The sequence below is a fragment of the Pinus tabuliformis genome, chromosome 2_2 (assembly GCF_031772625.1).
Source record: "Pinus tabuliformis cultivar Carrire ecotype Pingquan chromosome 2_2, CPIR1, whole genome shotgun sequence".
Lineage (NCBI taxonomy): Eukaryota > Viridiplantae > Streptophyta > Pinopsida > Pinales > Pinaceae > Pinus > Pinus tabuliformis.
This window is the reverse complement of record NC_142300.1, coordinates 986,563,672-986,585,595: the sequence shown is the minus strand read 5'-3', so window position 1 is coordinate 986,585,595 and position 21,924 is coordinate 986,563,672. Positions and strand designations below refer to the sequence as shown.

Genomic DNA, 21,924 nt, shown 5'->3' with positions numbered 1-21,924 from the left:
TTGATCACGATTTTTCTATGGGAGATGCATAATGATGATAGGAACGTGCTCAGCAAGTTTCAGATCGATCCGGTTTACCGTTTGGGAGAAATGGCAAAAACAAGTTCTGATCTTGTGAAAATTCAGCAGCAGGAGCTTGAACGTGCAGATTTGAACGTGGAAACAAATGCCTGGAGCTTAGATCTGGCCAGAGGATACCTGCACAAGAAAAAAACAACCAAAAAATCAGCAGCCAAGCCACATGCAATCACAAAAACAAATGCATGCAGCAAATGAAGGATCTCAGCACTTCACAGCAACCACACACGACTTGCAGGTACATGACTAAACTCGTTCCTCTATTTGCATGAATGTAACTCATAAACAGCATGAGCAATGAGATGGTTTGGATTAAAAAAATCGGTGGCCAGCTAACTGGCCACCCTCGTCCAGTTCGAACAGTGCTCGGTGGGGGAAATCAACACGTGTGCTCAGCCATCTCAAGAAGAAAATTGAAAACAGGTAGTGGTGGTTGTCTAAAATCCAACGTAATTGATGGAAGTGAATACAGGCAGAGAACTACAGTTCATAATTACACTACAGTGGGGACCAATGGTTTGCATGGGGCCAACGTGCACTTAGCCAGCTCACCCTCCATCAGTGGAAGCCTCCATAAACAGCAAATCGAACTCATCCTTGAAATGCTCTCACCATTCGCTGACATATTTGCATTTGCAACATTCTTAGCTTAGATTGCAGTTCAAGTCTGCCTGGCCGGCATGAATATCATTACCAGAATTGCTCTAGATGAAGGAAAGAGTCATTTTGTTTTCGTAGCTTACACCCTGGCTGTTGCTACCGTAGTTATTTCTCCTTTTGTTTTTTTCTTGAAAGAAACCAATGCCCTGCAAAGACCTGTGCCATCTTCTGGCAGATCTTTGTGCTTGCACTGGCTGGGTAAGACCACTCTATTTCAGAATTTCTACTTTGCTGGCCTAGATTACACCTCCGCTACATTTGCTTCTACAACGTCAAACCTGGTTCCTGTTGTCACGTTTGGGATGGCCACAGCTTTTAGACTGGAGAAAGTTGATATCAGGAGTAAATATGGCCAAGCCAAAGTTGTAGGAACCATTATATGTGTGGGTGGTGCAATGATTATGACCTTCTACAAGGGCCCTGTTCTCATTAGGCTCAATAGGGTTCTTCATAACACATGGCTGCTTGGAGCACCGATACTGTTTGCCAGCTGTTTATTTTGGTCTGGATGGCTTACCTTTCAGGCTCCAGTTGTTAAGAAATATCCAGCAGAAATTTCATTAACAGCTCTCACGATGCTGCAAGGAACTCTACAATGCACTGTGGTGGCTTTAATCTTTGAGCCAAAGGCCTCTGCTTGGAGGTTAAAGTGGGACATTCAGCTTCTCAGCATCATATACTCTGTGAGTACCGCATCTTCATTTTAATAATGTGCAGAAATTCTTAACATCGTCATTGATCATATTGCCCATAATATGCAGGGAGTATTATGCTTTGCATTTGCCTTCTTTGAATAGAATTATTGTATCCGTCTGAAGGGACCTGTCTTTGCTGCAATGTTCAATCCAACTTCAACCATAATTATTGCAGTGTTGGAACAGCTAATCCTTCATGTGAAATATTATCTGGGAAGTCTGCTGGGGAGCAATTTTAGTAATATCAGGACTGTATATTGTACTATGGGTCAAGGCAAATGATGAAAAGTTGGTGACAAGCCCAGAAAAGCACAACCCTGCAGATGTATCCAACAACATCAGTGATTGGAACATTGGCATTAAACCAAGCTGCCAAAACAGAGGGGGACAAAACCACACTAACACCAAGGGATAAAAGACTAGATAGTAGAATGGAAAGGACTGAAAAAGTCCACGTCAGTGGGGGCACCTCTAAGGTAGCCACAGCCAAGCTGAAAGGAAAATCACCCACAACCAAGCATGATACATTGGTGCTGTTTGTTTCTACAGGAAGCCAGAACTCAACTACAGGACTTTCTACAGGAAGTTCTATATTTTTACCAGAAACATCCTGTAGAAGCCTTTGGGTAGGCTAGAATCAATTATGGAGAGGGATTTGAAGCTTGAAGACTGTTGAGGAGACATGCAACCACTCTTTTCTTCCATCCTCCACTGGTTTCATCTCCTTTCGCCACCATTGCTGCCATCAGATTGAATATACTTGCACAATCATACCAAAGCTGAGAATTCTTTAGGAAAAGGAGCAAGTAGTGGGAAGAAGCAAAGAAGCATGGTTTCATGACAGAGAAGAGGACATCACTTCAGAAGCTTGGCATGACAGGGAGGCCACCAGGGCCATCAAAGATGAGGAGATAGATTGGTTGCTCAGAGGATGAGCAACACTTTCAGTAGGGGGGTGATGATGAGCCCCAAAAATGGATAATTATTTGGGCTCATTCAACCTCCTAATTCAACTTAATCCACCATTCTCATTAGTTTATTGCATGTTTTTTATTATATTTATGCTAATAGAGTGAATTGGGTTAGTCATTATGCCAACAAGTCTAATGTGTGCTTTGTGTAGCCTTTTTGGTCAATTTGGAGACAAAGTCAATGGTTGAAATGAGCACTTGGCAGCCAAATTCGTGGAGAGTATTTTTAGGAAGGTGTTCCCTTCATTTATGGGCCCTTACCTCGAATTCTCCACCATCAGCTCGGAGTTCAAGGGCCACCAAATCAATCAGCACAAGGGCAGCCAAGCAAGTCAAGTAGGACTGTTGTTAACTACAAGTCTTGGGCAGCCGAGTCCCTAAAGTTTAGGAGGACTGTTGGGTTCCTCAATTTGTATAAATAAGAAGACTTAGGGCCTCATTTTGGTTAGCTAGTGGTTAGTCATTTTGTAGCTGGTAGTTAGTCATTTCATAGTCTTGTTGTAGTTCGATTTTTAGGCAATAGATTAGCTTTGATTTCAGCTCATTCTCAAGCTCTCCTTGTGGACAGTTTTGATGTAATTCTTCATTTCTTGATCAATAAAGATGAATCCAGCTTTGCACCAGCTCTAAATCTCTCTTAGGAGGTTGTATCTCTTGGGGTTGGGCCCATCTCAAGCGCCCAATACCTCCTTTGTTTATCTTTATGTGTGTTTGCTGCATTCTTAGAATAAAATCTGCTATTTGTATTTAAATCTTGCTTTGTTATTTAGATTTATTTTGATGTTTAAAGTAGCTTCTCATGGTTAGAATAGATTGGTAGGATAATAACAAGAAAAAGGCTACCAAACACCTTGGATCTCACCTCCCCCTCAGTGGAATCATGAGCTGGGACCAATGTGACTTTGCTGCCAACAAAAAGGTTGTTTTGCTTTGCCATGCAATTCTTAGTGTTGGAATCCTCTTTTGTAGATGCTGATGTTAGTAGTATTTAGATTCTTCAGTTGATGATTTCTTAGTGGCATAAGTTAGTTCATGCATTTCATTTCGAATAAACTGCTGTTCATTTCCTTTTGTTGTTACTTAGGTCAGAATAAAGTAACTAGGTCATAGATTTTATAAGTGTTTGTGTGTTCAGTTTGAAATACCACTTGCAGAGTACCTATTACCCTTCCTTACCTGCACATACCCCATCCAACCTACCTATTTCATCCTTCACTCAGAACCCTTACCTTACATTTACCTCATTCGCTTACTTTGCCATGATTCTCATCTTCTTGGGCAACATCATCTCATCCCTCCTTGAAAAAATCTCACCATCTGCACCTTCTCCTCAACTCCATTCCCCAAGTCCTAGACCTCTTCACACCCCTATTTCACCTCCATGCTCATTCCTCCATATTTTTCCCTCCATCCATGCTCCAAAGTCCCATTTCAAAACATCCTGTAGAAGAATTACAGAACATCCTGTAGAAATCCTGAACATCCTGTAGAACCCCTGCAGACTTCCTGTAGAAGCTCATAAACACGGTTTCTTGGCAGCCAAACTTTGTGAGACTCTCTGGAAGGGTGTTAGGGACCCCTTAGACCCTCTCTGAACCTTCCCAACCTTTCCCAAGCATTTCTCCTCCTTGATCCACCTCTGCACAGTCAAAAATAGTTAGAAGCACATGCATGATAATCCCAACAACTTAAACAAAAATACAAAAAGATTTTTCTTCAGATAGAGGTAGTCTAGACACATGTATTTTACCTTCATAAAAGTAATGGCATCTCTTTTAGTAGTTTTCATGCTCTCCTTTGCGTCAGTAGGACTAGCTAGTAGAATTAGGGTTTGCTAAGGTTTGCGTTTGTTTTTGGCTTTCAGTTTCTTTTTGCAATTAGATTAGCTTCCTTCGAGTTAGCTTTCATCCATCAATTAAAAAGCTTCTTCTAAGAGCTCATAGAAGTTGGCTTAAGCTCCTAGCGGACTTGTGCCAGCTGACCAAGTGACAGTTGTGGCAAGAGCTAGTACTTGTGCATACAGCACCGTCGCTTCCAAGTTTGTTACGAACTACAGGGTTGATAAAATTAAAGAAGGGAGTTCCAGGAGTTGTAGCATTATTGCTACAATATTGGGGCCCACCAGTTATGTGGTAAAGAAAAGCTACAAGTGACTAGATAATGTAAACTTAAGTTTTCTTTTGGGTTAGCATTTGTAGATGAGGTTGAGTTAGATATAGTTCCTTTGGATATATGTGGAATTGTTTTAGTAAGTCCTTACTTGTATGATAGGAAAGCCATTTTCTATAGAGCTGAGAACAAATATGAACTCGTTAAATATGGAATCAAATATATTGTAAGGGCTCATAAACTCAAGAATAATTACACTCTTATAAACTCAGGGCAGATGAAAAGAATTGTAAATTCATGCAAACAATTTTTACTGATGGTTGTAAAGGAAAAGAAACCTGATAAAACCAATGTATTTGAGGGTTGTGATTCTAAACAATAAGCTGATTTAGAATGCAGAAATCAAGAAGTAGGTATAGGAGCTGCTTGAGAAAGGGTTCATAAGACCTAGCACATCGCCATGTGGGTCTCCAATTGTCTTGGTGAGAAAGCAAGGTGGCTCATGGAGAATGTGCAATGATTACCGAGCACTAAATAATATAACGATAAAAAATCGTTATGCCCTTCCTCGCATAGAGGATCTATTAGATCAGTTGAAAGAAGCTGTTTATTTTTCCAAGTTGGACTTGCATAGTGGCTATCATCAAGTTAGAATTGTAGAGCAAGATGTATGGAAGACTGCTTTCAAAACAAAGCAAGGATTGTATGAGTGGTTGGTTATGCCTTTTGGCTTAACTAATGCTCCTACTACTTTCATGAGAGTAATGAATGATGTACTGAAACATTTTCTTGATGATTTTGTCATTGTATATTTAGATGACATTCTTGTATTTAGTAAAACATGGGAAGAATATTTGGATCATGTAAAGCAAACTCTAGATGTTTTGAAAAGAGAAAATCTTTATGTTGAGCTCTCAAAATGTGAATTTGGAAAAATATCTTTGAATTATTTGGGTAATATTGTAGGGGGTGATGACTTGAAGATAAATCCCTCTAAGGTTGCAGTCATTGTAAACTGGCCTAAACCCAAAGCCGCTACAGAAATTAGAAGCTTCCTAGGAGCAACACAGTATTGGAGAAAGTTTATTTCTAACTTCTCCTTGATTGCAGCTCCCTTACATGCTTTAACAGGATTGAAGAAAGTGTTTCAGTGGGGAGGCAAACAACAGAAAGCCTTCGACACCTTGAAAGAAAAGATTAGTACAACAACAGTACTAGCACTGCCCGATCTTCAAAGACCATTTGCGATTGAAATGGATGCGAGTGACTATGCCATGTGAGCAATGTCGATGCAGCACGGTAAAATCATATGTTATCATCCTGAGACATTTAATTCTGCAGTAGTAAATTATTCCACATATGATAAAGAATTGTATGCATTAGTACAGAGTGTGAAAAAGTGGAAACATTATTTAATGGGCAAATAGACAGTTATACATATGTTGATCATCAACCACTTCAATATTTGCACTCACAAACTAAGTTGCAGCAATCAAGACACTATAGGTGGATGGGTTTTCTAAAATAGTTTCATCTTGTCATCAGATATAAAAAGGGCATACATAATAATGTTGCAGATATGTTGTCGAGACCAATCATAAATGCATCCACTATACTTAAGAATGATTCAATATTGCATGAAAGCTAGATTGAACAGTATGCTCAAGATATAGATTTTAAAGATGCAAATGCAACTTTAAGTCATGGGAAACAAGTAGAAGAATTGGATTTTCATGTTAAGGACCAACTCTTGTATCATTTTGGAAATTTATGCATTCCACAAACTAAAAGAGTAAAGGTAATTTGAGAAGCACACACTTCTCTATTATCAGGTCACTTTGGTGTAAGTAAAACAGTTGCACAGCTGCAAATATTTTGTTATTGGCCAAAAATGAATGAAATCGTTTCTAGACATGTAAGAGGGTGTATTATGTGTGCTAAAAGCAAGCCCAGCAATAGAAAACTAGGCTTGTACACTCCACTACCAATTCCTTCTCATCCTTGGGAAAGTGTTCCCATGGACTTTGTTGGAGGATTGCCTAAATCTAAAAAACGTCATGACTATTTATATTTTTTTGTGGATAGGTTTAGTAAAATGTGTATTTTAATACCTTGTAGAAAACAGATTACAGCTGAACAAACTGCAAAGTTGTTCTTTCAGCATGTATGGTTCATTTTGGATTACCCACTTCCATTGTATCCGATCGAGATGCCCGATTTGTTGGGAAATTTTGGTCGAGTTTGCGGGAATTGATGGACACCAAACTGAAGAAGAGCACAACTTTTCATCTACAAACAGATGGCCAAACATAAGTGGTCAATAGGAAGTGATCCAGTTGCTTAAAGGCTATTGCAGCAAGCATCCCAAGCTTTGCGATGAACATTTATGTTATGTGCAGCATGCTTACAACCGAGCTAAACATTCTTCTACATAGAGATCTCCTTTTGAGACCTATTTTGGCTTCACACCAAGGTCTCCCTTGGATTTTGTCTTTGGTAAATACATAGTAGTTGATGGACACAGTGATGTGGACAAGGAAACCAAGTTCATTGAACAAATCCAAGAGATTCACGAGGCATTACAAGAACAATTGGAAAAGAGCGAAGCCAAGTACAAGGCAAGGCATGATAAGCATTGGAGTGAGCATAGTTTCCAAGTTCGTGATCAAATTTGGCTGTATATCAGCAAAGAAAGAATGCAAGGTGAAGGTGAGAAGCTGAAGCCATTAAGATATGGACCTTTCAATATACTTGAGAAAATTGGTGAGAATATTTTTTGCCTTGATCTACGAATTTACATGCACATCTACTTAGTAGTTAATGAAGACAGCTTGAGACTACTTGAACCTTCAATAATTGAAGATCCCGAAGAGCAAAGTCGATTGCCTTCTATTGATGATCTGTTTCCTGAATATCTCAATGAGTTGTAGGAAGATACAGTTCTCGACAGAAAGGTGAGAACTACGTGTAGAGGGGATGTTGAGTACCTTAGGATTGGGCTTAAAGGTTCAAAACCAAGCAGTGCAAAATGGATAGAAATTGGGCAAGCGGGGAATTTATACCCTCACTTGATTGATTCTTAAAAACCAACTTTTGGTGGTCCAAAATATTTTTCAGTGGCAAGGCTGTGATCTGAATTGTATCCTAAAACACTCTCTCAGTTTTCATAACTCTATCAAATTCATGACAAAGTTTTGAAGACTTACAAAGGTTGAGCTTATGAGAAATATCCTCAAAACAGTTGTAATTTTTGAGCAACATGGAGCAACGAGGACCCTCGGTCAAGCATGCAGACCGTTGGCCCATGGTAACCTGCGCTGTCAGGGGGAGGTTTCTGAACAAGTCGTTAATCACATATCGCCAAGCAAACCCCTCAAAGATGGAAAAGCCCTCAGAGGTGGATCCCACACAAAAAATGGTAGGATATTGGAAGGACCTCGAGCGGTAAGCGTTTCAACCAAGTCCCACCCGATGCCACACACTAGGTGCCACGCATCTGGCGGAAGAGAGAGAAAACCGCTCACATCGGACAGGTAAATGTCATGCTACTTACCCGCCCGATATGGATGGAGGCCATAGGATCTCGAAGCCTCGGATCGACAGTGGAAATGTGATCCGATGGACGAATGGATTCAATGGGGTAAACAAGTCGAGTTGTATAAGGTTTGAAGTCCAGCATGGACGATGAATTGGAAAAGATTTTTGTTTCATGGGAAATCTAGGAGCAAACGGAAATAACGACCGTTCAAACATTTCCAAGAGAAATGACACTCAGTTCGTTATGAAATAGGTGGCCACCTCCCTATGAAGTGTTACATAGTGATGATGATGCAGAATAGAGGAATTCGAATGGACAAAGGCAGGAGAACCAAAAAGCCTGGAAGCGGAAGCAAACAGTTAGAAAGCAGATTGGCTTTAAAGCCACGAACTAACAGAGAGATCAGGGGGCAGTAAGAGTTAGTTAGACATAGAAATCTAAGAGAAAAGAAAAGACAGAAGAAGCCAAGGTGACCTGAAGGTAGCATCGAGCTAGATAGAGCCGAAGAAAGTCATAGAGTCCGTTTACTCCAGAGAAGGCTTGAGAGGTTCAAGAAAACTCCTCTATACATGCCTGCAACGTATGAGTCTCAGATTTGGCTCATACTACTGTGACCAATAGAGGTCGAGTTTTAGTAAGGAGAGTATGTGCACACCAGAGACTTGGGGAATCCAAGTATATTCCTACTGATTTATATATGTTGAGTGAGACTCAAATTGAGCTCACTCTTGTAAAAACGGTTCTTTGAAAACGTAATAGAGAGGTCACCACTGATGGCTGGACCTTGAGACGTAGCCCAGAAGTGTTGGGTGTGTAGAATTTTTCTACAGATCAGCTAGCTCTGATACCATGTAGAATTTTCTCTACAAATCAGCTAGCTCACTGATATCATGTAGAATTTTCACTTGCAGATCCAACTGATATATGCAATGTAATAAAGCATAATACTAGATCTATATCTACCATAAACTTAGCGGAAGCTTAATTGAACATGAGAAACATCAAGCATGAACAAATATAACTGATAAGAATGAATCAATCACATATAACACAAAATAATTTATCCGGGAAAAGAACTAGCCTAAAACCCCATCTCTGTATTATCAATCAAGTGGAAATCCTCAACAACATACAAAAAGAATCAGCTCAAAAGCTATCCTGCTCTCTTTTTACTCTAATGATGTAGCTCATGGACTATCTAGGCCTGAATACATAGGCTACACAAGTCCTCCAAGCCCCTATTTCCTTGTGCAGTTTTGATTGGGGTCCAATTACATAACATGTGTGAATTGGCCAAATCATACCTATTGTCACCTCAGGTCCAACTACATAGTACTAGAAGGAATAATATTCCTTCCTCATGCAAGGAATATTCACTAGGAATATCCTAGAAACTGATAGTACACTATCCCTCATCTGATCTCAACTGGGTCTCTGTCTGATCTGACATGCATCAGTTATCCATGAGTGAATACTCAATTATATGAAAATACCAGATGTCACATGCATGCAAGCATCAACAAATTGAATCTCGTTAATTTAACAACTTGTTAAATTAATGTAACTGACTTGACTAAGTTAAAATAAGTCAACTGATCCTCTCAATACAGAACTCATCCTTAATTCCTCAATCAGTGGAGTAAATCGAGGACACATTCCCCAATCAATGGAGAAATTATTGCATGTTCTCACAAAGACTTCAAGTTTGATTTTCCTTAACTAATTAACTCATGGAGAATTAATTAATTAATATTCAAACTGCTGGTAAGACCAAATTCGAATTTTACTTCCTATTTTAGACCAGGGTTTGTCTAAAAATAGGAATCCCACTTGAACTGCTAAAAATAGAACTTCTATTTTTAGCACTTCCATTTTGCATTCCTTGTTGCCCAATCCAGCACTGATGCCCAAACTTCTATTTTTAGCAGTGCTTTTTTTAGCACTTCTATTTTTAGCAATTTCTTGTTGCCAATTTTCAACAGGGTGAACTCCTTATTAAACTTGTTGTGTTTACATGTTTGCATGTTATGTTTTCTCTAACTGCTTCAGTGCCTGTGTATTTTTCAATCTTATCAATCTGTTGCATAAAGTAACATAGCCACATCCATGCACATGAGTCTGTAATACCTTAAATTGTTTGTCTTGGATAAATTCCAGATCATCAAACCATACACAAAGGAATGATTCACCTCCCATTTATAGGAATTTTCTATAGAAACAATCCCTAAATCGAGATATGAGACCATAATGCTGAAGGAAAGTTACTAGCATCATTTTTTTAGCAACCCATCCCACATTTGTTTCCACCCAATTCTTAGGCCACAAGGTTCTTTGATCATCTCAACTAACCCTCAATTAACAATGGGCCTCTTTATCTCAACCAATTACAACTCAAGCATAGTATTTCCTTTATTTCATAAACAATCCCTTGAGCATCTCATCCTAGTAAGTGCTTTCGTACAAGAAATAATATCTCATTGCATATTTTCCTCTAGTAAGGCCTAGTATGCCAATCTATGGGTCATCTATAAATAGTAATAGGTAATTGCATGTCAGAAAATGAGTTTTATCTCACTTAGCCTCTATGCTTTCTCTACAACCTTTGATTTCTCTCTAATAGCAACAAATTCCCATCCTTTATAAGCCACCAAATTGTACATGTAAGAATAAGCTTACACAAATTTAACGTATATTTAAAATCATATACCTTAATCCTTCCCACATGTTGAATTAATAGAAGAAAAAATTCTAAGAGGTAAAACATAGAGGATATACTTTGCATAATAATTTTTTCTTTGGTCACAAAAATCTAAGGTTGATATCATTTCCAATAGCATAGAATATAGGTGCAAAGTTGATGTTCAGACACATGGAACCAATATTTTATTCGTGGATCCTATGATACCTTTTGTCATTTGAAAGCAAAAGGAACCCTTATTTGATTATTGTTTGAAAATTTATGTGGTTGAGTTTTACAAAACATGGACACACAGTCTACAATGTGACATTGATAGATCTAACTAAGGTGTTCCTGTTAGTAGTCTTTCTTGGTGGAATGTCATAATAAGATGTGTTGAAGGATAGATGTGTTAAAAAAAATTCAACAAGTGCAAGGTGAAAATTCCTTGAGCTTGATGAAGAGTATTAACATTGTTAACAAGTACAGTTTAGAGAAATGCTACCAAAATGTTGGATAATGCATGGTGTTAGAAGCCACTATATTTTTATGAGACAACCTCAAAAGATGGTGCATTATGTGAATTGAAGTGCTATTAAAGTAGAAATAGTGCTATAAGAATTAACTGTTGGCATGACAATTGGGCATGAAGATGTCTCAGATAATGTAGGCACTACGTCTAGCATGTGCCTCACCTGAAGGAAGAAGGTTATGAAGTGTTTGGTCTACATGTCCATAAGACTAATTAAAGTAAAAATGAACATCTTCATTTCAAGGGAACAATTGACACTTTCTCTTGTATGTAAAGTGAGCAACTAGGAGTTGCAAGAATAGTATGGAGTTTTAAAATCCACTTCTCTCAAGGATCAAGTCTATGACATCTCTGATCATCCAAGAGATTCTAAGGACAAGAACCTTTCCTTACTCTACATAATAGAAAGAGTATGCTTAATTACACGGTATACTTAAATATTGGGTGTTATGCTTACTTTTCTTATTTACTCTACACAATAAAACGAGTATGCTTAATTACATTGTATACTTAAAAATTGGGTTTAATGTTTACCTTGCTTATTTTATTCAAATTATGTTTCAAAAAAAATCTACATGAAAATGTTTATCTTCATTTCGTACTCACATATCATATTTTTTTTCTTACATTTTTATTATTAAATAAATTAAATTACATAACTTAAAACGTTGAATTAAATAATTCGTAGTTACATTAAGCATACAATTTATTTAGACTCTTTTGTTGATTTAACTTATAGTAGATTCAAATTTTGAATTTCACAATTAAATAATATTTATAAAATAATAATTACTAATTAAACATCTCATATACTTGTACATATATTTTTATTAATACAATTAACTTAATCTAAATATATTATATTTATTTTAATAAAAATAATGATATTTAGGAAAAAATGATAGCCCTTGCTTACATAAATTATTTCAAACAAATACATAAGAACATCCTTTAGAAACATTTGGTTTAAGCAATTAAGAAATGATTGGAATTTAATGCATCATAAATAAAAATGATGATATTTAAAATAAATTAAACCAGGACACAAATTATTGCAATTAAAAATTTATGGGAATTTTTAATACATCTTATCATGTACCAATTTATATGGAGGGTGAATGGTGAACCAAATTGTAGATTATATATAGAATAAATGGTTGAATATTTCAAATTAAATATTTTATGTTTTTATTAATAAGATATTTATTTTTATATAATATTAAGATAGTGAGATTATTGGCGAAGAGTTGAACCAATAATATATTGCAATAAACAATTCATTCTTTCATTCATAAACGCCCTAACAAAACTTCCAATCCCTTCGATTCAAACCTCTATAAACAATTTACACATTATTGTTTAGTCTCACATAAACTTACTAATTTAAGTTCATAACCCAAAACATAATTTAAAATCTAAATAAAATTAAACTCCACATAATTTTATTTCTATTTTTTTTAGTCTAACTTTTTTTTGAAATCGCCAATATTACATTAGATACAACTATTTCATAAATTCCAAAATATATACTAAATACAGAAAATCTCCATAAAAAACTTAAACCTATAAAATTAAAATAGCTAATTATTGGCCAAACCACTTAATCTAAAATCCTTTAACCAACTCTATTTTTTTTTAAACTAAATTACCTCTAATAAGTTTCGCTATATCAAAATAAAGTTATTTAAATGCAATTAAAATTTTAAGCGCACTAGCTTTGATGTGGAGTTATCGCATTGTGGGTGCATGACTGAATTATAATCGATACCATCTTCGACCTCCTTCCAATATTCAATATTTAATACAACAAACCTTCAACAGAATTTCCGAAACAATTTTCAGAATTGACAAAACAGGTACTTTCATTTTTCTCAGCATTTTAAAATTTGGGTTTCTGTTGGACAACATTGCAATGTAAGACAAAGCCAAGGCGGCGGAATCAAGATTACAGTTTTTGACAAATAATACATTTATATATTTTGAAAAAATTGTTATTAATATTAACCATTCCATGAAAACGTTTTTCTTCAGAGAGATTTTTATTTTCGAAAATTTGTGGCTGTTATTAATCATTTCATGAAAGCATTTTTTAATGAAAAAAGTTTTTTAGCGTTAATCACATGATAAAGCATTTGTTGATCAATGAGTGTGGTTTAGTTGGTTTGAAACGTGTCGACAAATGCTCTATTATGTGATTGACAAATGATTTACGCGGAAAAACTGTTTTCATAAAATTGATATGGATTATAGAAGTCTAAATTCAACTTTATTTTAAATATATTTTTATCTTCACAATGATGTTGTAGTACATTGATAATCATGTCGTAATACATTGATAAGGTGAAAAACGTAGCACATTGATGAAGTGAAAAACAATGATTGGTGGTTGGTTAGAGTTGTTATTGTTTATATTAATCATTCCATTAAAACATCTTTCTTTAGAAAGATTGATGAGATGAGAAACAGTGTTGGTTAGAGTTGTTATAAGCCCCCTGACCATACAAAGATGTTCACTTGTCAAACGAGTACGACAAGAGTCATTTGATTGGAAGGCCCATTCAAACAAATTATAATTATATATATATATATAAAAAAAATAAAAAATAAAAGATATTTCAGTTTCTATATGATTTAAAATAATTATATCAAAATGTATGACGTGATTTTTGAAAATTGAATTTAGATAGAAAAAATTGAATTTATTTTAAAATATTTATTTCTTACTAACAAAACTCAGAGTCATTCCATCAAATTCATAATACAACACTCAAAATCATTACATTACAATGTATCATAATCTTTCATTCCTCCACACCAAAAACAAACACAATTGGATTACAATTTATCATAATCTTTCATTCCTCTACACCAAAAACAAACACAATTGGATTACAATTTATCATAATCTTTCATTCCTCTACACCAAAAACAAACACAATTGGCTTATAATATGATATTAGTATTACAAAATATTGATACTATTTATTAATATTTTTACATTCACATTAAACAATAACATATATGGCAGTACACCAAAAACAAACACAATTGGCTTATAATATGATATTAGTATTACAAAAAATTGATACTATTTATTAATATTTTTACATTCACATTAAACAATAACATATATGGCAGTCTACTCCGTTACCGTTGAGATGTTGCCTTCGAGATTTGAGATTCATGTTTGCAGGGAGTGCAAGTTGGATCTGACCGGTATCGCTGGAATTGCAGGTATTCTGTAAAATTCCCCTCTGGAATATTTAAAAACATACAATCCATAATGATAGTCCAAACGCTTACGTCCACGCCATTAACCTAACCTTAGCTGTAATTCAGATAACCTCAAATGAATGAAGGAAACAGAAGGTCCAAGTGGTTAAGTACACACCATTTATCTGAACTTACCTCCAGATAATGGAAAAGAATGGGAATCAAAATGTATGATTTATTTGATTACAGATTTTAAAAATATTACCATTTACCATATTAAAAATACTAAAAAACTATAATATACAATCTACATATGAAAAACATAGTATTAAGGCTTAATTCAGTTGATCAAAATCGTGCTTTCTGATCTGGAGGTCACAGATCCGTTCTCTCCAAAGTTCTTGAGATTCTTTTCAAGATCAATTAACCCAGATTTTTCGGTGAACGATAGCGTCACCCATTAACCAAAATATCCCTGAACCACAACTAAAAAAATCCCCAATTCCCAAAATAGCGAACCCTCGCGATTCCCCTGAAGAATAAACCAGGTGAATGGAACGGACGGAAGGGTTTGGACTATCTATGCAGATGTTATATTTTTAAATATTCTAAAAGAAAATTTGACTTTGCTGCATACCCTCCTTGGCTCTACGAAATCAACTTTGCTGCATACCCTAGAACCCCTGCGCTCGCCGGTCCATGGATTCTTTGAACCGTTACGGACCAGCACTGCTTCTCATGTTCATTCCCTGCAATATGCTCAGAATTGGACTGCCAAAACATCTTTCAAGTTGCAGTACTGATCTCTCAAACCCAACGTCAAAGCCAGATTTTCGATTTTGTTTTCTTAGCGGATCTACATGTGTTTCCTAAACACCTTTATTCTCATCACATTGTTTTCAAAATATTTTAAATAAGAAAAAATCGTACTGGGAACAATTCTCAGGCATATATAAAGCTCCCCACCATACCATAATTCAAGAAAGCCAATTTCGCTTTCATAAAACAATAGAGAGAGATTTATAAATGTTCTGAGCAGGAGCAATGAAAAAAGCAAAGAGAAGCGGGAGTAATATACATAATTTTACTTACTTAAAATTGGATCACATGACCTGTAAAAATTACATTTTCCCAATAATCTCCAGTCACATGACCGATAAGAGTTACATTTCCCAATAACTTCCCAAAACTCAGGCAATTTCGCTTTCATCAGACAATAAAGAGAGACATATAAATGGTGATGACGAGACATGAAAGAAGCAAAGAGCGGTGGAAGTAACGATAAATCGGATCTCAAGGAACCCACTGTCAGTCACTTACTGGAAGCTTAAGAGGCAATGACGGCATTATCACTCACTCACTGGAAGCTTCACAGTTATCATCCTATCATTTTTAAACTAATTAACAGTATTTGTTTTCCCGTCTACTTTGCCTGCCATCCGGCCCCCGGATCTCCTGCCTGCAATCCGCTACCTGCTTTATAGGTTGCTTTATAGGTAGAGGAGATTAGTAAATGACAACCCTAACCCTAGATAAAATTAAATAAATGCAAGCATGGACGAAACAAATGAGTACATCTATGCACTTGTGTTAGAATTGGATTCTACACAAAATCAAATAAAGTGCAAGTTGACTGAATATTATCCCGCAAAGGAATCAATTTTTTCTTAAATATCAGTGGGTATATCAAGTTCTACGTATGTGTGTTTCTTAAAACACGGAATTAAATTGTTTAATATTTCTCAGGGTCACATTTTATCATAGTTACTAAATTTGAATTTGATAAAGATAAGATAAGATACTTTAAAATTTAATATTTCTCAGGCGCACATTTTATCATGGTTACTAAATTTGAATTTGATAAAGATAAGATAAGATACGTTAAAAATTTCTATGAGAAATTTTTAATTTGATAAAAATTTAAATATTTTTTTATAACTTCAATATTTTTTACTCATTTTTTTATTATTTATTTTAAAATTTAAATTTTTTTAAATAATTTTTTATTAATATAAACAATTTTAAAATTTAAATTCAAAATGCAAAATTATAACAAAATTTGTTTATTAATCTTTCTTCTCAAAACTACATCTTTCTCTAGACTTTTGTAGATAATATACATTTAAAAATTAAAAACTAAATTCCTCCTAAATTTCAAATATTCTATAATTTTTTTTAATTAATACATATTTAAAAACTAAATATTCAAAACTTATTTTATCTAATTCTTCTCTTATGTAATATAAAGATATATTAAAAAGTCAAAAATATTTAAAATGTCATTTCAATATCAAAAATTCAATTTTTTTGTCTCAGCTTCTTAAACCCTCCAAATAAATATTGACATAAAAAACACCTAAATTTCCTCTGACAAAAAATTTCTATTTCACACTAAAAAAAAAAAAAAAATCTTGTACAATTTCAACATTTTTTAGAAATAGTGTTAAAGATAAAATAATGGGACCCAAAAAACCTTAAAATTTCAACAATTTTCATCCATATCGTTGAAGACAAAATATCATGACATTTAAAAACACTAAAATTCTAATTGTTTTCAGCCATAGCATTAAAGATAAAATATCAAAACTCAGAAAAACCTTAAAATTTTGACAAATTTTCAACCATGGAATTAAAAAACCTAAAGTTTTCAACATATTTCAACTATGAAATTATGAATAAATTATAAGACTTGAAAAAAATTAAAAATGAACACCTGAATCGGGAATCGACATTAGGCGCCAATACCTTCTGGGTCGTGGACTTGGGCAGGGGTGGTCGCCCAAGCCTGTGACCCATGGGACCTGGGCGCCCAAGGCTGATTCTAGGAATCCCATTGAAATGACTAGTTTATGGCAAGGAGAACATGTCGTAAACCCCCATAATTTTGTTATTATTTACTTGTTAGGAAGGATGCTAGGTTCCTTTGGGATGCCAAAAAAACCCTACTCCATAAAAAAAAGATTACATTTATTAAATGAAATATTTTTTTTTCAAAATAAAAGAATTAAAAAAAAATTGCACCGACGCTAGGCTCACTCGCTCCCTCTCTTACAAGTTATTTTGTTGCATCAGGCAAATGACCACCAGTTTGTATCTTTCGCCATCTATCAAAGTGTTCCAAAGAATCCCCTACAAGGTGAGAACCTAAACAATCCCAAAGAGAATGGATTTTCTAGATTATAATGCCCAAAAAGCTATTTTTGATTGCCTACATAATTCCTTAGCCAATTTTTGGACATATGTAGACTTGACCATTAAAGTCAGTGCAAAAGTGCGTTATTTCGTACACTATGGACTGCACACATGACTCAATGCAAGTAAAAACTAAAAATTAAAGTCTAGAAGATTTGTTAGTCAAATCGTTCCCAACTAAAAGCTTCAAATAATTCCTTACTCAAGCTCGATCCCTCTCATCATTGAGCTAATTCCCTCTCTTTATGGATCCCATATCCCACCATTTATGGATCTCATCCATTAGGAAGAGGATCCCAAACCTCCTCCTCTTGGCCTGTAAATCAAACATAGGCTAAAGGGTTGGGGAGGGCCACTAAAGGTAGGCTTATGCTGCAGAAATAAGGTTAGAAGGCTTTTCATCGAAGGAGAAGGTTGGAGATCATGGGAAGAGGCTTGTGACATCAAGGAAATTAGGTTGTAAGCTTGTTCTCCTTATAATTCAATAAAAATCAACTGCTCTTTCCTAATCATGTATATTATGATATTATTTGTGATATTCCTTGATCACTTACATAGATTATAACTAGTTATTGATTCAACTTATGATGTATGATGAGTTAAGAACTTCATTTACCTTTAATTGTGTATGCTAGATGCTTTGATCCTTTCTCCATTTTTGTCTATTCAGATCTCATTTGGAACATCATGGAGAAGCTTTCGAAAGCACTGGAACGACCTCTAAAGCATTGAGGAGAATTCGACTATGGAAGGAACTGAAAGGACTTCAACAGGCACTTCGTTAAATTCATAAGTGATTCTTCACATATTACTTGTTTCAATCAATTATAAGCTAAGGAAAGGTAGCAATTCTCTTCTTGTTTGTTACAAGGTTTCATTTTAGACTTAGAGAGATCCATCTTGTATGCAAGAAGAATTTGTTTGCCTAACAAATTGATGACCATACTAGGGAATGCCTCATTCTTCATCATCTCCTTGTTTTGATTCTTGAACCTTTTCATAAATCCTTGTATGTGTGCCTGAAAGATATCAAAAGCTTGGATTTTGTGATTTGTTTGGTTTATTTTTATTTTTCCTAAAAAAATTCCCAAGGTACGCATTTTATCTCTAGCAATAGAGCATATATCTATGCACTAAGCCTTTAGAAATAGTGCGTATGCACACTGGATTAAACTGTTGCCTACGCACATACTTGAAATTTTTTAAACTTTTACTTTTCCTTTCACTAAGTCCAGGAACTTTTATTTTTTATGCTTTATTACACTTGTTTACACCTTCAGAGATTCTTTGTCAATTTCATTAGGTGTTCTGAATTTTATTTTTGAGAAATTCTTAATTTTATTTCCTTTGGTCATTACTTAGAGGTTTGTCCCAATTTCTTAACAATATTTGCATGTTTTTGCTTTCATTTTTTCAAAACAATTCCCCCCTCAATTGCCTTGAGTTTTTGAACTGTGTCTGAGGGTTAATCGCCTTTGAGTGTCATTACTTTTGATCTTTTGAATTTTCACCAAATTTCCTTTACTTACACTTGATTTCTTATTTAGTTACATTGGAGAAGGAAAATAGTCTTATTGTTCTTTCACTAATTTGGAATCATCTTGTGTTTGATTTGAAAAATTTTCTTGCACAGATTATATTTGCATAGTTTGAATTCTCATTTTCATAACATGAATGGAAATTGTGCATAGATTAAATTTGTATATTTTTCAAGAAAATTGTGCATAGATTACATTGCATGCTTGGGAAATTAGGGCTTTGAATTGCATTGGAAATTAGAAGTGGTGCATTCTCGAGTTGATATTTTAAAGAAGAACCTCTCTCCTTACTTTAGCTATAATTCTTCAAAATGAAAAGATCACAATATCATGTTCGATTGCATTAAAGTTTTGAGTCAGGTCATAAAGCCATTTGTTTCACATCCATTTACCCATTGAGTAACTAACAACTTTAAAAAACAACACTAATAAAATCAATTTAGAATTTTTATTATTTTGGGAGGTGTTCCACCTACATTAGATCATGTTGTAGGTATTTAAAATATAGAAGTGAGTTAACTTTCCAAAGTTGCGAACAAACACTAGAATCTTGTGATAGGGAGTAAATCCATTTATTTTTGGCTCTGGGAAGCTCACCTTACAAAGGAGTTAAGAACAATATCATATTGGATCCAATGGAGTGATTGAACTTCATTGGTTATGTTAGTGTGATTTGCACGTATTAAAAATTATGTTAAAAGGTTCTTGGGAGCCACTTGGAAGTAAACCTCAAATTAACCATGTTGGCGAATTTTCAAGGGGATTGAGCTTTGTTACTCTTCCCTTGCGTGTACATTCGATCTGTGACTGTCCCCTGAGGTTAAATTGTCTTATGTGGTAACCTTAGAGACCATAATCTTAGGACTATTACCAAAGGTCACAAGGAAGGGGAATCTATGTTGTACCTTGAACAAACATTATCTAGACTCACTTGGACCTTTTTGGAGGGTATTCTTCACTCGAGATAGAATAAGTGAAGTTACTTTCACCAAATCATTTTCATTAAACAGGCTATCAGAGTAACTAGTTCGGCCCACACAATTTTTATTCACTTTTTACATCGATCTCCACGACATTGAATTTCATCACCAACTAGTGATTTCGCTATGAAAATTTTGTTTTGCATGGTTTGACTCCTTAGATTTATTAGCGTGTGTTATTTGCTTGTTTTTAATTTTTACAGACCTTACGTGTGGATTGTGAATATTATTTAAAATTATTAATAAAACTTATTTGAGTTGAATCTAATGGCAATAATTCCAGAAATTACCGATCAAGGAATCCCCATTGAGAATCCTAGTCCTTTTCCTAGCTTTGGAAATGTCGGTCCTCCTTATATGGCTGCAGTGTCACTTCCTGGATTCACGATAGGTTTACATGTCTGGATTTTTTCAAATTTTTAAATCCAAAATACCCAAACTATTCCACATCAACAGAATTTTTCTCGGCATCCGAGTTCACCATCTCAACATTACCAACCTCATATTGACCCTTTGCCTTCTTCACCCAACATGTCCTCCTCCCTTTTTTCCTCTTCACTTGTTAAACGTATTGAGGCTAGTAACCAGATGACTAATAAGAAGAAGAAATGGAAGAATAAGAAGAAGAAACATAAGAAAGAAGTATACCAACCAACCATGGTTGTAAGTATTAGTAATGTTAAGGAAAATTCCAACATGACTCACAAGCCTAGATACCCTTACAAGCTTTGTAAGGGTGACTGCTTCCTTATCAATTGTCTTAGTATTCCTAAGGTCTTGGAAGTATGGTCAAAAAATTCTTATCAACTTACTGTTGATCCATCAACCAGTGATTGTGAGGTTCTTGGGAAAAAGGGTTAAGTTAGGTTTCCTTGTAGGTTATGAAAAGGGATTCATCATAGCCACATTTTCCTTCATATGGATGAAGTCCCAAAATTGTTGGAAAAAATTAATGTTTCACAATGACAATTTCCAACTAGTTACCGTAAACTTTCACCCAAAAAATTGTTAGTTGACGTAGGGATTGATCTAATTCCAAGTACATCCAATCCCATTCTTGCATTGGATATTGAAATGCATATCACTCAGGTTTATGAACCATTGGTTGATCAAGTGGTTGAATCAATTCCATCTTTGGTCGATCCCACTCTCCCTATAGAGAATGAACTTAATACTGCTCAGGTTCTTCTTGTTACCTTAGATTATTCTAGACATGGGGGAATTTCATCTGTTTACATTAAACCCCCTCCAATCAATGAGGTTATTTCCTTTGATTGGAGTAGAATGACAGAGCCTCATCTTCCTTCTTCCACCCCTTTCCAAATCATTTTGAAAGCATATGGTAAGAATATGTGTTGCACAAACGTCGATTAAGGTGCTTCTGTTAGTATTCTATTCTCAACCACTTGGAAATCTTTGGGTTCCCCTCAACTTGTGTCTATTACACCTAATATGTTAGCTTTTAACAAAACCATTAGCAAGGCTTTAGGGATTCTTCCTAAGTTACCTATTACTCTTGAAGGAAAAGTTATATGTATTGATCTTATGGTAGTCCAAGGCCCCTTGGATTTAAATTTTCTCCTTGGGAGAGACTATGTCTATGCCATGAAAGTTGTCATATCAACGCTCTCTCATGTGATGTATTTCCCTCACATTGGAAACATTATGACTATTTACCATCTTTCATTCATTGATATTTATTCGAATAACAATCATCTGACATCCCTAAATGTTCCTTATA

At 35.1% G+C, this 21,924-nt stretch overlaps 1 pseudogene; it reads left to right on the top strand.

Annotated features, from left to right (window-relative positions):
* Window positions 1-758: 758 nt before the first annotated feature.
* Window positions 759-1,445, top strand: LOC149196622 (WAT1-related protein At5g07050 pseudogene; annotated as a pseudogene).
* Window positions 1,446-21,924: the final 20,479 nt, after the last annotated feature.